The 12,903-nt window shown below is 33.6% G+C and overlaps 1 protein-coding gene across 2 annotated transcripts in view; it reads left to right on the top strand.

Annotated features, from left to right (window-relative positions):
• Src64B (Tyrosine-protein kinase Src64B) overlaps positions 1–12,903 on the top strand; it is a 67,968-nt gene that overhangs the window by 49,096 nt on the left and 5,969 nt on the right. The window lies entirely within an intron of this gene.

Raw genomic sequence — 12,903 nt, 5'->3', positions numbered from 1 at the left:
GCATTGAAGTTGATTGGATTGCAGTTTTTTTAAATGAATTTTTTTGAACGGGGAAACAGTTTTCTATTAATATGATATTCCGATTTGTTTTTCTTTTTTTTCTTTAATATTAGATGATGAGAAATATTGATAGTTGAAAAGGAAAAAATCGTAGATGAACGATGGATGATACGGAATATTGTTGAATAATTTGGAGATAAAACTTTATTATTATCATTATTCTACAAAGTAACTTTGATGGTTGCACACGATCTATTATTATATATCAATTCAAATGCTTTCTATTTCTTTTTCTATTCTAGTTTCTGTGAAATTAGTTTCATTTTTGTTCCGGTAAATTGATTGCTCCAATGTTTTATTAATCATTTGTGAAGATCTTTCTGGAAGAAAGTCGAGTTAATCTTTGAGACATAAATCTCTCTCTTTAAATTTTCCCAACTATTACAAGCATTATCACTTTTCTACAAAATTCTTTTCTTCAACTCTTCGTGAGATATTTCATTATTCTCTTAATTGAATTAATATTCCACTTCTTCAGACCTTTCTCCTTTTTCTTTATTTCCCTTGGACAGGGGAAAACTTTTTTTTCCAAATATCCCTCTACCCCAATCACAATACAATTACGAACAAAATACTTTCGTCCAATGTTATCGTGAAACACTGTCCACCAGACCCTTTTCCTTTTTCTTTATTTTCCCTAGACTCCTTTCTAGGGATCCCTATCATATATTTACAATACGATTACAACCAAAGATAAAACATTAAACGATACTTTTCCCCAATAATACGAAACGCTATCATCAGTTATCATCACCCTAACAAATTACCATTTCCTTTATTTATTTATCTCCCTCCTATTTTTCCCCCTTAAACACGCGTATTTACAATACGATCACGAGGGAAACCAGAAAATCTAGTTATACAATACAAAATTTTCGCCCGACGAAACACTGTCACGACATCGAGATGTGGCAGATGTTGGAGGACGATTCATTAGACAGGCTGGCGTAGAAGGGAAAGATACACGGGTTCACAACGATCGCGGGCTTCCTGTCGCGGATAATTAATCACTCTCGGTTTGCCAGTGACTAAGAAGTCCCTCGGTTCGTGGAAATTTTCGTGGTCTCCTTCTCTGTCTCTGCATAAAAGTTGGCTCGCGTTTTTCATCCGAGCTCGGAGCCAGAACTCCCCGGAGAAGTGGAAAAGGAAGAAGGGTCGTTCGCCAACCGTTGCGTAGCCCGAAGGGACGGTGGAAAATCGGGGCGGAGGAGTGGCAATTTCTCGGTCAGCGTTTCAGCTATGACGCATTTGCATTTCCATCGAAGTTGCGTATTGCGCTATCTTTGAGCCTCGCCGCTGGAAACGATCCCGCAGACGTTGGTCCTCGTCTAATTCCGTAAATGTCCTCCAGATACTGTTGGTCGAAGCGGACGACCGTTTCGTTTCTATTCTAAAATCTATTCGTGACTCGGCCGATAGTTAGAAATTGTTATATCTACAGGGAAGAGAATATTTTTTATATTTGTTTGTTACGCTGCAACGTATTTTTCCATCTCTTTTCTTTAATCGATAGATTTTGGAGGATTGTTTTTGAGCCCAACTAGAAAAGTTGAATAGATGATATCTGTTGCGTTAAGCGAGTATTTTATTTTGGATTTTTTCTGTCTTCTTGTGTATGGTGTTTATATCTGGATACTTTTTTACATTTAGATTTTTATTAAATACAAGTCGATTAAACGATCTTGATATTATATATAAATAAGTATCGTAGAATAATTTATTGGCGATTGATTAAAAAAGAATCAAACAAAATGGAGTGGGTTGTGCAGAATATGGATATATTGAATTTACTGGATATTATTGAATCGCCAATTTTTTTTTTTTATAGTTAAAAAATATTTAAAAGATTGCAACTGATAGTTTAACAGTTTATATTTATCATTTTATGTTTTGAGTCTTTTTTTATTTCAATCACAAAATTTGTTACGAAATAACAATTATCTACAATACTGAAACTCACTTTTTTAAATTAGAGTATTTAATGTTTTTCATTGAATTTGTCACCTTTGGGATCATTTTATGTTATCTAAAATGAAAATAAAACAGTATTGACATATTAATGCGAATATTAACGGGATAACTGTAATTATTTATTAACAATGTGTTTGTAACGATATCGGTAAATTAATTTTACATATCATGTATAATATATATTCAATTACATAAGAAGATTTATCCAACATACTATATATACATTTATACTAAATTTTCAATTTGCAACTCAATACGAAACATAATTACTAACAATAATAATCATTATCATACATAATCATTGATACAATATTTTAATTTTACTCGTGTTATTAAGAAAAATCAATTTTTAAGATTCATCCTTTCAATCAATATACCGAATGGGGGGAAAAAAATTTCATATCTTGGCCTGGACTGAAGAGAAAAAATGGCGAATGTTAGGGTTGCTTCGAATCCGGAGATGCTTGGCCGAAAATTAGGGGTTGCAAGACAGAAATGGCTGCCACCCCTCGACTCGGGAGGGGACGTAGAAAACGTAATTTGCAACGCCTTCGCTTCTCCCCTTTTGTCCTCGAAACGTTTTCGTCTTGGTTAACGAAACGGTCGTATGGATCATGTGTCTTCGCATAATATCTGTCTCTTTTACGTTCTAGACTCGATCGATAGTGCATGGAAATCCGTGTGCTTCCCTGCTTCGTGGGATGAGTCACTTTCGCGAGGGAAACGGTTATGCGTGTGCAGACCTGTATTCGGTTCGATAGGAGGACAGGGCTTATAAATTCAGATTGCTTTCAATATCGAGTATCGACGTCTTTTAACTCTCGTTGAATCGTTATAACTCGTGAAATTATTATTGTTATTATTTTTTTTTTGTTTTAATATCTCTGTTAATTTAATACGAGTTTAATGCCTCGAAAGAGTTTGGTTAAACATTTTATAATGAGTGATTTGAAACACAGTCGACAAAAGAATTATATAAAGCTTGAAAAATATTGGAATATCTCTTTAATAAAAATTCGATATTCGTGATATAGATTATGAATTTTAATTGGGTAAATATATCTTTGGTTAAAATCGTTGATTTATTAACATTTTATAGAGTAAATAAATGTCTTGTTAGACTTTTGAATCTTGTATTAAGAAGGAAGGAAATATTAAAAATTGTTTCCTATAATTTTTTTCTCTCTTTTCATTTTTCAACTTGAAAGAATCACACACAATTTAAAATGAATAAAAATAAGAGAATTAAATGAGGTAAAAGTTTTGTAAGAAATTGGATATTCAGGAAGTTACTTCGAGAAGTATTCTTACGAACATTTTACGGAAATTATTAAAGTTTTCTGTATATTCTTTAAGAATCAAGTTTGACGATTCGTTTAAAATTTCATACTATCGAGTTTGAAACGAATAGAAAAAAAAAAAAAAGAATCTTCCGTTCTTCGTACACATACTGCATACATATACACGTCTGTTTCTGTTTTGTCAAAGTATCCTTCGCTTAATTCAAAGAATATAAATGAGAAAGAAATCGATGGACTACATTTTGATATTATTTTAGACACTGTTAACCCAGATGTAGGCTACGATTGTCTCCGTTTAATTCACGAGTGAGATATTAACCTGAATTTATTTTCCACGCTTGAAACGAAACTGTTTCGCGAAATTATCAAACGGAGATGTACAAGAGTTCTTGTCAACGATTGTTCACGATGCATCATTGGTACTTTATCCTTTCAGAGATCAATATTTACGTTGCGTATTAAAAGCTTACCTCTTTTTCTAGTTTATAATATTCTATGATGCAATTGATGCTTCACATTTCTCTTGCAACATCGCGAAGAAGTACACTTAAACGAAAATCGTCCTGGACAAACAGATATTCTTTCGAACTATCCATTTATCGTATAATTTAAAACTCGCTTCGTCCACATATTGTTAAAGCATAATTGTTAGTTCTATAAGCAATTAAACAATTTATACAGAGTGTCATTGAAAAAGGATTACATCCAAACACTTGTAACGCTCAATGAATCTTCAGATTTGATTTTCTCGAAAGGAAAGTCCCATATTAAAAATTGTTTTCAGAGCTTTCAAGCTTGTCCAACACAATTTTTACTCACTTCTAATAACTGACAATTATCGATCATTTTAATTCTTATCAATTATTAGAATCGCCAATTGTTATACCCAAACATATCTTCAACATCGGTGAAACAAACTCCCTCGTTTGTCCCACTCGTTTAAAGAAACGATCATCTATCAATACGATTTTCAATACAAAACAGCATCCTCCACACACCCTCTTCTATCCACATCCGGATAATCCAGCCAGTTTTATCACAACCTCCCCTTCCTTCGTCGCGAGCCACCCCCTCGAGGCTTGTGTCGTTTTCATCCCTCCTCGAATATCGTCTTCCCGAACGGATATATAAGGCTCGTGATTTCGGCGACTACGCCCTTCCAACCCCCCTCGATCCATCCACTGGGGGCGTCGCGGGGGTGGCCGATCGGACCGTTATTGCGTTGCAGAGGCGTACGACGTGAATTTCCCTCCGCACAAATGAATTCCCCGCGCACGAAACACGATTACGCGATGATGAATCGTGCTAGGCAAATAATGCACTCGTGTGTCCATTAGAATGTCGACCGCGCGCGTTAACGGTTATGGAACCTTGGTGGCCTGTGATAAATAAAAATAATCGTTGCGCGGCGATAATGATAGTCGCGTGCACGATCGCGTGGATTGTTAATGGGAAAAAAGTTTTTAACGAGTTGATTTTTATTAATCCTTTTGTTAAGTTAAATGTTATATCGTGTAACGGCGAGCGAGTTTGATTGATTTTATTCGGCCTTATGTTTCTACGATTGATAATTGGTGAGGGAGAATGTTTTTGATTTTGTAGGTAAGGAGGAATTCTTAGCCTTGAAAATGGCTGGTCTTGATGATGGTGTTGGAGGAGGAAGAGGAGGAATATGTTCGTTACTTTTTTTTTTTTTTTTTAGATCGATGGAAAATTGTGCTTTGGGCTTTGATTTATTTCATTATTTTTGATATGGTGTTTTTGATAAAATTTTTAATAAAATAGCAAGATTTAATGTTATGTAGAGGATATAGTAGTATAATTTATAACACGTTGTGTATTACAATTTATAATTACAAAATTAGAATATATTAATATTAATAATTTATTATGATAATATATTATACCTTGTTATATAATAATGACATTGAACCTAATTGACAATTAGTCTCATGTGTTGCTTGAAATGAAAATTATGATAATGATTGCGTATAATGTCTGGTGTACTCAAAAACTCCATGATACTTAAAGAGCTAATACAAAATGGTAGATATTATGTGTTCAATAAGAAGGAACACTTGCAGGATGTATCTAATCAATATTAATATGTAGATGACAAGAATGTATTCAGATAAAGGTATTGAAAAATTCGTTTTTTCTTCTTTTGATAATACATTGTCATTTAAATATCTCGTTAACGTAACTTTTTTTTTAATTAGAATCTCTGAATTCAAATAAATAAAATTTCAAATCCTTCGAATTTCTATATATCTTGTTTATATACATATCATGTAACAATCAATAATTGCTATTCGCTTTTATTAATTTGTTTACTTTTATTTGCACTTTATTCATATTCTTTCTACATTCGCACATCAAATATCAACATTTTATTCGTTTTTCTATTAAATAATCGTTTTTTACGAAAATATATTTGACCAATTTATCGAATAGAAATTATTGCTTATTTATTTCACACATAAATAAATAATATCATTGAAAGTTAATATTTTCCTCCCCTTCTTTTTTATTTCATTCATTCATTCATTCATTCATTCATTTACATATTGCCTCTATATATGCACGGATGCATTTACACAATATGATTTATCGATAAAATAATATTCTTAGTTTCCAACTTTTATCTCTTGCAAACATTATTGTGCACACTTTCCCAGAGCGATAGCTCGTCATGCATATTCAATTCTCGCAACCGTAACAACCATTGCTAATTAACGACGGATATTAATTTAAACAGATGTAATTCAAGCGTTTCCGCGAATACATGTACCGTAGAATCCAATATTCATATAATTCTAAACATTGCAATAGCTAATTAACCAGAATTAAATACCAATAAATACAGCACGTAGCCAAAACCAGAAAAAAAAAACGATTATCAGAACGAACCAATGATCGAATACGATGAGAAGATCCTACTTTAAAATTGAAATTTTTTTTTTCAATTTTAGAGAAAGGATATTAAGGATTTTAAAAGGAAAAAAAAAAGTCTTGGCGTTCGTTAAATCGTATTTATTGTATTTAATTTGTACACGAATCTTTCATATACAATAATATAAATAAATAGAAATTTTACGATACATTTATCGAAAATTTTGATTCTCAACTTCAAAAAGCTCTCTCTCTTTATCGTCGTTTCTTCCGTTGCACCAAGACCTTTTATCCCAAATTTACTAAAAATTCTATGGATTACAAGAGAAAATCCTTGATAATTCTCCTCTATCCCAATGATCAATCACCCTGGTGCTCGGCACACCTACAAAACATAAGTAAGTAACATTACTCCCAGTGACATGGTAACCCATACGCCATCTGATTACCCAGTAAAAGGTAATCAACCTCGTCGTTTTAATACTCGCCCATTGTTCGAATTTCCATCATCAACCGGTTAGAAAAAACTCCTACGCGCAACTTACTTTCTCTCTATCCTTTCCTTTCATCCACCCCCTCGCCTAATCCCCCCCGCATTGTGGGCCTCACGATCTTAAAGTGCGACAGGACGAAATTTTAATTCGTCTTTGCCCACCCCGCCACAAAACGGCGCCATTGTCCGTCACATAAAAGCCCCATCAGATACCGAGTATACACGGGCCACCACCGTGGGATATCGACCGTCTCTCTATCCCTGCGTGTGTTTTTGGTAGCGTGCGTGTGCGCCCAGACCTGGCAAGGGATGGATAGAGGGCAGGGACAGAAAGGAGGATATATACACTATCGTTCATAAGTATGGGAGACGCATAGTCGATTTGTCGTAACTTGGATTTTAATCGATCCTTGGCGATTGAATCAATTTTCGGTATTTATTATTTTTTCAACAATATATTTTTAAAATCCAGCACATAATATTACTTAAGAAGGATCGTTTAAATATCCAATTGATAAATGTATAATTTTAAAAATTAATCTTATCATGTCACGTTCAATGTCAACGAATTTAACAATTTAATAATCGAGACACTGTATTGTTGTACAGACAATCATTCGTATACTTTTGAACGATAATGTACGTGTCTCTCTCTCTCTCTCTCTCTCTGTGATAGTCGTGAACGTAATCCATGATGTTTCTATGGGGTTGGCGACATGGGGTGGGTCAGGCCAAATCGACCGCCTCGCGCTTTCCCTGCCCACCGATGTTATTCCCTTCGAATACATCCGAGACGACACCATCTCTACCCTCGTTTAATTAAAAACTTTCGTCGTATGGCGGCGGGTATGCGCTATGTTTTGTCGCGTCTTTCGAAATCCATGGCGCATAAAGTTTTTCCTTTTCCAATCCGGAGATCTTTACACGCGGTACGTGGCCATTGTCCGCTCAAGTGGCCACGAACGAGGAAAAAAGGACGCGTGGGGGTGTACGAACGTTTTCTCGTCTCTCGTCGTCGTCGTCGATCGGGTTTTTTAGATGGTTCATCGAGGTTGGTGGATGGTATGGGGTTTGTTGTGGAGATTCTGGACCGTGTAGTCGTGAAAAGAGAGCTTTGAAACGTGATGTTTGCTTAGCGGGGAATCGGTAATTGTTACGAATGTCTTTTTTTGGAGCTTTATTTTTTGGAATTTTTTTCTCTTTAAATAAACAGATAATGTTCGTGTGTTTTTTTAGTCGAGAAACGATAAGTTTATTGTTTCGCTCTTCGTTGAAGAGGTTTCTCTTTTTTTACAAGACTTTGTTTTTATGATTTTTAATTAGGAATAAACAATAATAAATACAGAAATTAATCTATCTTTAATTCAATTTATTTGGATCCAATGGAATTTTATTTGCTTGGGAGAAGGAAATGTTGATTCTTTTTTGTAATGAATAAATTTTTGATTGGGGATTATGAGTAATTTATTGTAAAACAACAAAACACTTTTAATCTAATTCATATAACTTCATTGTGAAAATGACAAAGACAAATTTTGAAATTATTGTATCGTACAATTTATTTACAATTTCTAACTCGTCATTACGTATAATTTTTCGATACAATAATAACATTAAATTATACTTATCACTAAATTAGTTAATAACTAGGTGAAGCACAATCTGAGTGGACGTTACATGGATCGTGATAGGGTTAATAATAAATGGCAGGCACAAATACCGTAACTTTCCTCCAACTAAATTTAGGATGGAAAGCAATTACCACGGTCCTATGAATTATCGAGAAATATCGAAGAGGACCACATCCTGAATTACAGCGCGAGAAATTGCGCGGTCTAGCGTACACCAAGATTAAGTGCCTAGCCGATATTAAGTGTCCCTGCTTGCGAATATTCCATCTTAAATTCATTGACGCCGATTTTGAACTCGATCTGCCCCTCGCTTCGAAATTACGACAAACAATTGTTGCTTCTTAGAAATTTTCTAAATTTCTTCCAAAATTATTTGACACTGATTATTCGATAATCTGCTCATTTATCTCGATTGACCATAATAATAAGTATTAATTTAAAATCTTGTTGGTCTAATCTATTCTTCAGATCTTTTCTTAAATGAAAATTATATAACTGATTTAGAAGGGGAACAATATTCTTAAAAATAGAAAATTAGAAATAATTCTAAAATTATTCTAAATTAATAGAAAATTAAAAATAGATCTTGTTGGTCTAATCTATTCTTCAGATCTTTTCTTAAATGAAAATTATATAACTGATTTAGAAGGGGAACAATATTCTTAAAAATAGAAAATTAGAAATAATTCTAAAATTATTCTAAATTAATAGAAAATTAAAAATAGATAAAAATAGAAGATTTATTTATTGCATTTCTTCCATTGAATACAAGATACAATTGTTCCAATATTTGCGTAATCGGACTTTAAGATTAACTCACGTAAAGTCTTTCGTTATAAACGTACAATACCCCCTTGATCAAACCAGAGACCTCAAGATCAGGCCTCGAGTTAAAAATCCAAATTCACAAGAAATCTTTCCCACTCTCACACTCGTTTCACACTCGTTCAAGTGGCCCTCTTCATGCTCTTCTCGTTCACAGCTGGCCCAAACCGGTTGAAACGAAATTTCGTTTCGACGTGTTACGTGTTATTATCCTGAAACGTTCCTTTTAAAGCGATGATTTCATTCGTCTCCGCGTAATTTGTTTATCGGCCATCGAAAGCGACGTGCCATCGCGAACGACCTGCATTTCCGTTTCGACGGCCGACACGTGTGCTGGAAATCGGGATACGCATACACAACCAACTTCTTCCCGCCCCAGACGGGATATTAAACGCACACGTCGAATCTCGAAACGCTGTCAAAACCAGCCTCGTCGCGGTGGAAAACGAGATCGTAAATATTTAGTTCGGCGTCGATCGAATTTCGGAAGTCGTTGTGCGGCTAAAGGACCATGCCTTTTGTCATTTTCTATTTTCTCATAATGACGATCGTATTCGTTCATTCCTCGATTCGCATAGAGGTGTTGCCACCTTGTTTTTTGCATTTAAAATTCACTTAAGTTGAAGGATTTTGATATTCAATTGAACGTATCATTGTTATCTGTAACAGAGTTGTTTTTTCGTTATTTGTTAGTGAAGCAAGAATGTAATATAATAAATATATAATCTGTTAATATGGTATACCTTTTATAAATTTATATCCAAAGTATTTTCTATTGGAGCAATTAAATATTTATAGAGGATAATTAGTACTTTTCGCACATAGTATGATGCATTCTGATTAAATATTTGATATACGGCTCGTTTTCTATTCCTTGTATCTTTGTGTTGCACCCTTCTTTTTCTCACATATGAAAAAATTATTAAGAATTATAAGTATCAGTAATAATATGTATATGAAAATATTTTTGCAAAAGTAATTGAAAGAAATAGCGTTATAAAAATTGTACATATTTACAAAACTGTTCGAATGATGCAGTCTCTGATCAAATTATAAAGAGTTTCGAGAGGAAATTTTACGTCTTTGAAGTCGTTCCAGTTATTACATTATTAGTTTTCTCTTTTAAGAATTTCCAGGATGCATTAATAAAAAGAAATCAAAAGGAATAGAATATCTTCGGGCATATTTATATTCTTCTATTTAATCACACGATTTTTCATTTTTTAAAATTTCGACACGATAATTTTTTCCCTTTAAATTCGTTTATGATTTGTTATTATAAAATATATTTTTTGAAAGGAAATATTTTACTCGATAATAAACTGGCTTATTATATTTATCCAAAAGAGGATATTAAAGTTGCTTGTTACTTATAAATCATTCTTATGTTAGCCAAGATTTTCGAAAGTGGGTTACGAAGCGGTTGTTCTTTTTTCTACGTCCTTATTAGACTGTAAAAATTAAATTATATTTTCGTTCCAAAGTTCAGCTTCGCTGTTATTGTTGGATTGAAAAAAAAATCGATCAAGTGTGATCAAATTAAAAACCAAATGAAAAATGTAATCGTTAAACAGAATAAAAATTAACAATTAGTCAAATTTCTAGATCCTAAAATCGTCGAAAAATGTTATCGGGTTTCAAAAATAAATATCGAAAGTTTTCGTTCAACGATAAATTACATTTAGATCAAAAATTGATCGATGAAAATTTTATAAAACCAATCGTACAATTCGAATTGAAATATTATCATAATTAACTTGGGAAAATTGAAATTTGAAAATTGTCAAATTTAATATTTCCCGTGTAAAAATTGCAAAATAAAAACAAATAAATAAATAATTTCCTGTCCTCGATAAACAGTGAAGTGTTTAAAATCACATGAGGTTAAATTTCAATTTAAAAATGCCTGACACAGATTCCATGATTAATATTTCGCACGCGTACATGGCCTCTCAATGAGCGAAATTTTTATCACGTGCAATTTAACTCCGCTAGAATTAGGGTAGGCGAAGAATCTCACGATAAAATTCTAGCCTAGGACGAGAAGTTGGAAAGTTGATTTGCTCAAAATTCCCACTTTACGTGTAACAAGCTCCCGTTCGAAACTCGAAATTCACAACTTTGTAATTACGCGTGATGTAATGATGTTTAACAGACGATAGGAGGCATCGTCGGTATCCTGGCATTCAGAAGTTTATTTCCAAGTTTACTCGTTTCTTCTTGTTGCTTTTACCGCGCGCCATCGTGTATGCAATGCTGAAACAATCTCATCGAAGAAAAGATTCGAATGGAGTAGAAAAAAGTTTCTGCGTGACTTCGTGTTGCGCCCTTTTGTTTTCGGGCAAGTCTCTGGGGGGAATATCGAGGATTGGAGGGAACAGAAAAACCTTTCATTCTTCCAGCTTTATATTTTTTATTTTTTTTTTTTTTTTTATCGTTGTATGCGAGTTTATGCACAGGCTGATTCTGGAATTGTGATACGATTGGAAAAAAGTTCGTTGTGGAAAAAATAGGTCATGAAAAATGGAACAGAATGGACAGATGATAAAGGATCGATAATAAAAGACTTACGTAGTTCGTGAACTTCTTTATTCTTAGAAACTTTGTATTATAATGGATCGATTGAGTTGTTAATTTCGTATATTATCTTTGTTAGTATTTTTTTTCTTTAATTATTTTTTAAACTCATGATTATTATGATTATTGATCGCGAGAAATCATCCTGCAATTAATTCTTGAAAATGACTTGGCAGAACTTGTGATATTTACTGAAACATTGGAAATGAGAATAGAAATCGAGATTAAATCGTTTTACTAGTAATTTCGCGTACAATTGTAATTTTAATCCCTAAATTTTAACGTGACGTCGAACACGAACATCTTTACGCTATCAAATTCACAAAAATCTCTGCCATAGCCCGGCAACGAATTCACAACGAAAAGCAATGGACATTTAAAACGTCCGAAGAGCAAAATGGCTCGGTTAATGACTCATAAATATCTAGCAGGGGAATTAACATTTATCACTGGACGTCAGCGCGTTAATTAGTGTATTAAAGCCATTCGAACGGACGAAAGGGAACATTTTTTTTTCTTTTTCCTCTCTCTCTCTCTCTCTCTCTCCGTTCACCATTTCTATGAATGAGAACAATCGGCTAGTTAGCATTCCCTGTTACGCTCGTTCTAATTTAACGTGTTACTAGGAGACACGGTGTGCGTGCCTGATTTGTGTCGCACGTAGAAAAGGAAACACGCGAGAGAGGGCCCTCACTCCCTAAAGAAGATGCACGACGTAGAAAAAGGGAGGCAAGAAGACGTCCTCTAAGTCTTCTTTAAATACAACGTGATCGATGATCCACCAGTGGATGTAGGGTGAAAGCAATTTCATAAAGTCTTTCGAAATATTAGCTCTGTCAGGAAATTGAAATTGTTCCTGGTGACAGTTGGACAGAGAAGGATCGTAAAATATGGCTAGTTTAATTCTTGATCGTTTGCACTCCCTTCGTTAATTTACTTTTTTATGTTGATTATTCACGCATTTTGATAATATTTTATTCTTTCCTTTATTTTCATTACGTCTTATTAATTCTTATTCTCGTAAATCCTTTATACAATATATTATATATTCTGAATCGTTATACGTTAATGACTTCATTTTAACCAATTTCTCTTATTCAATATATACTGATATATTGTTTCAAATCTCTTCAAATTCTACGAAACATTGTGC

Source organism: Apis florea, unplaced genomic scaffold, assembly GCF_048593485.1.
Source record: "Apis florea isolate Af1SG1 unplaced genomic scaffold, ASM4859348v1 contig_2_pilon, whole genome shotgun sequence".
Classification (NCBI taxonomy): Eukaryota; Metazoa; Arthropoda; class Insecta; order Hymenoptera; family Apidae; genus Apis; species Apis florea.
The sequence above is the reverse complement of the archived record's forward strand: the minus strand, read 5'-3'. Positions and strand labels throughout refer to the sequence as shown.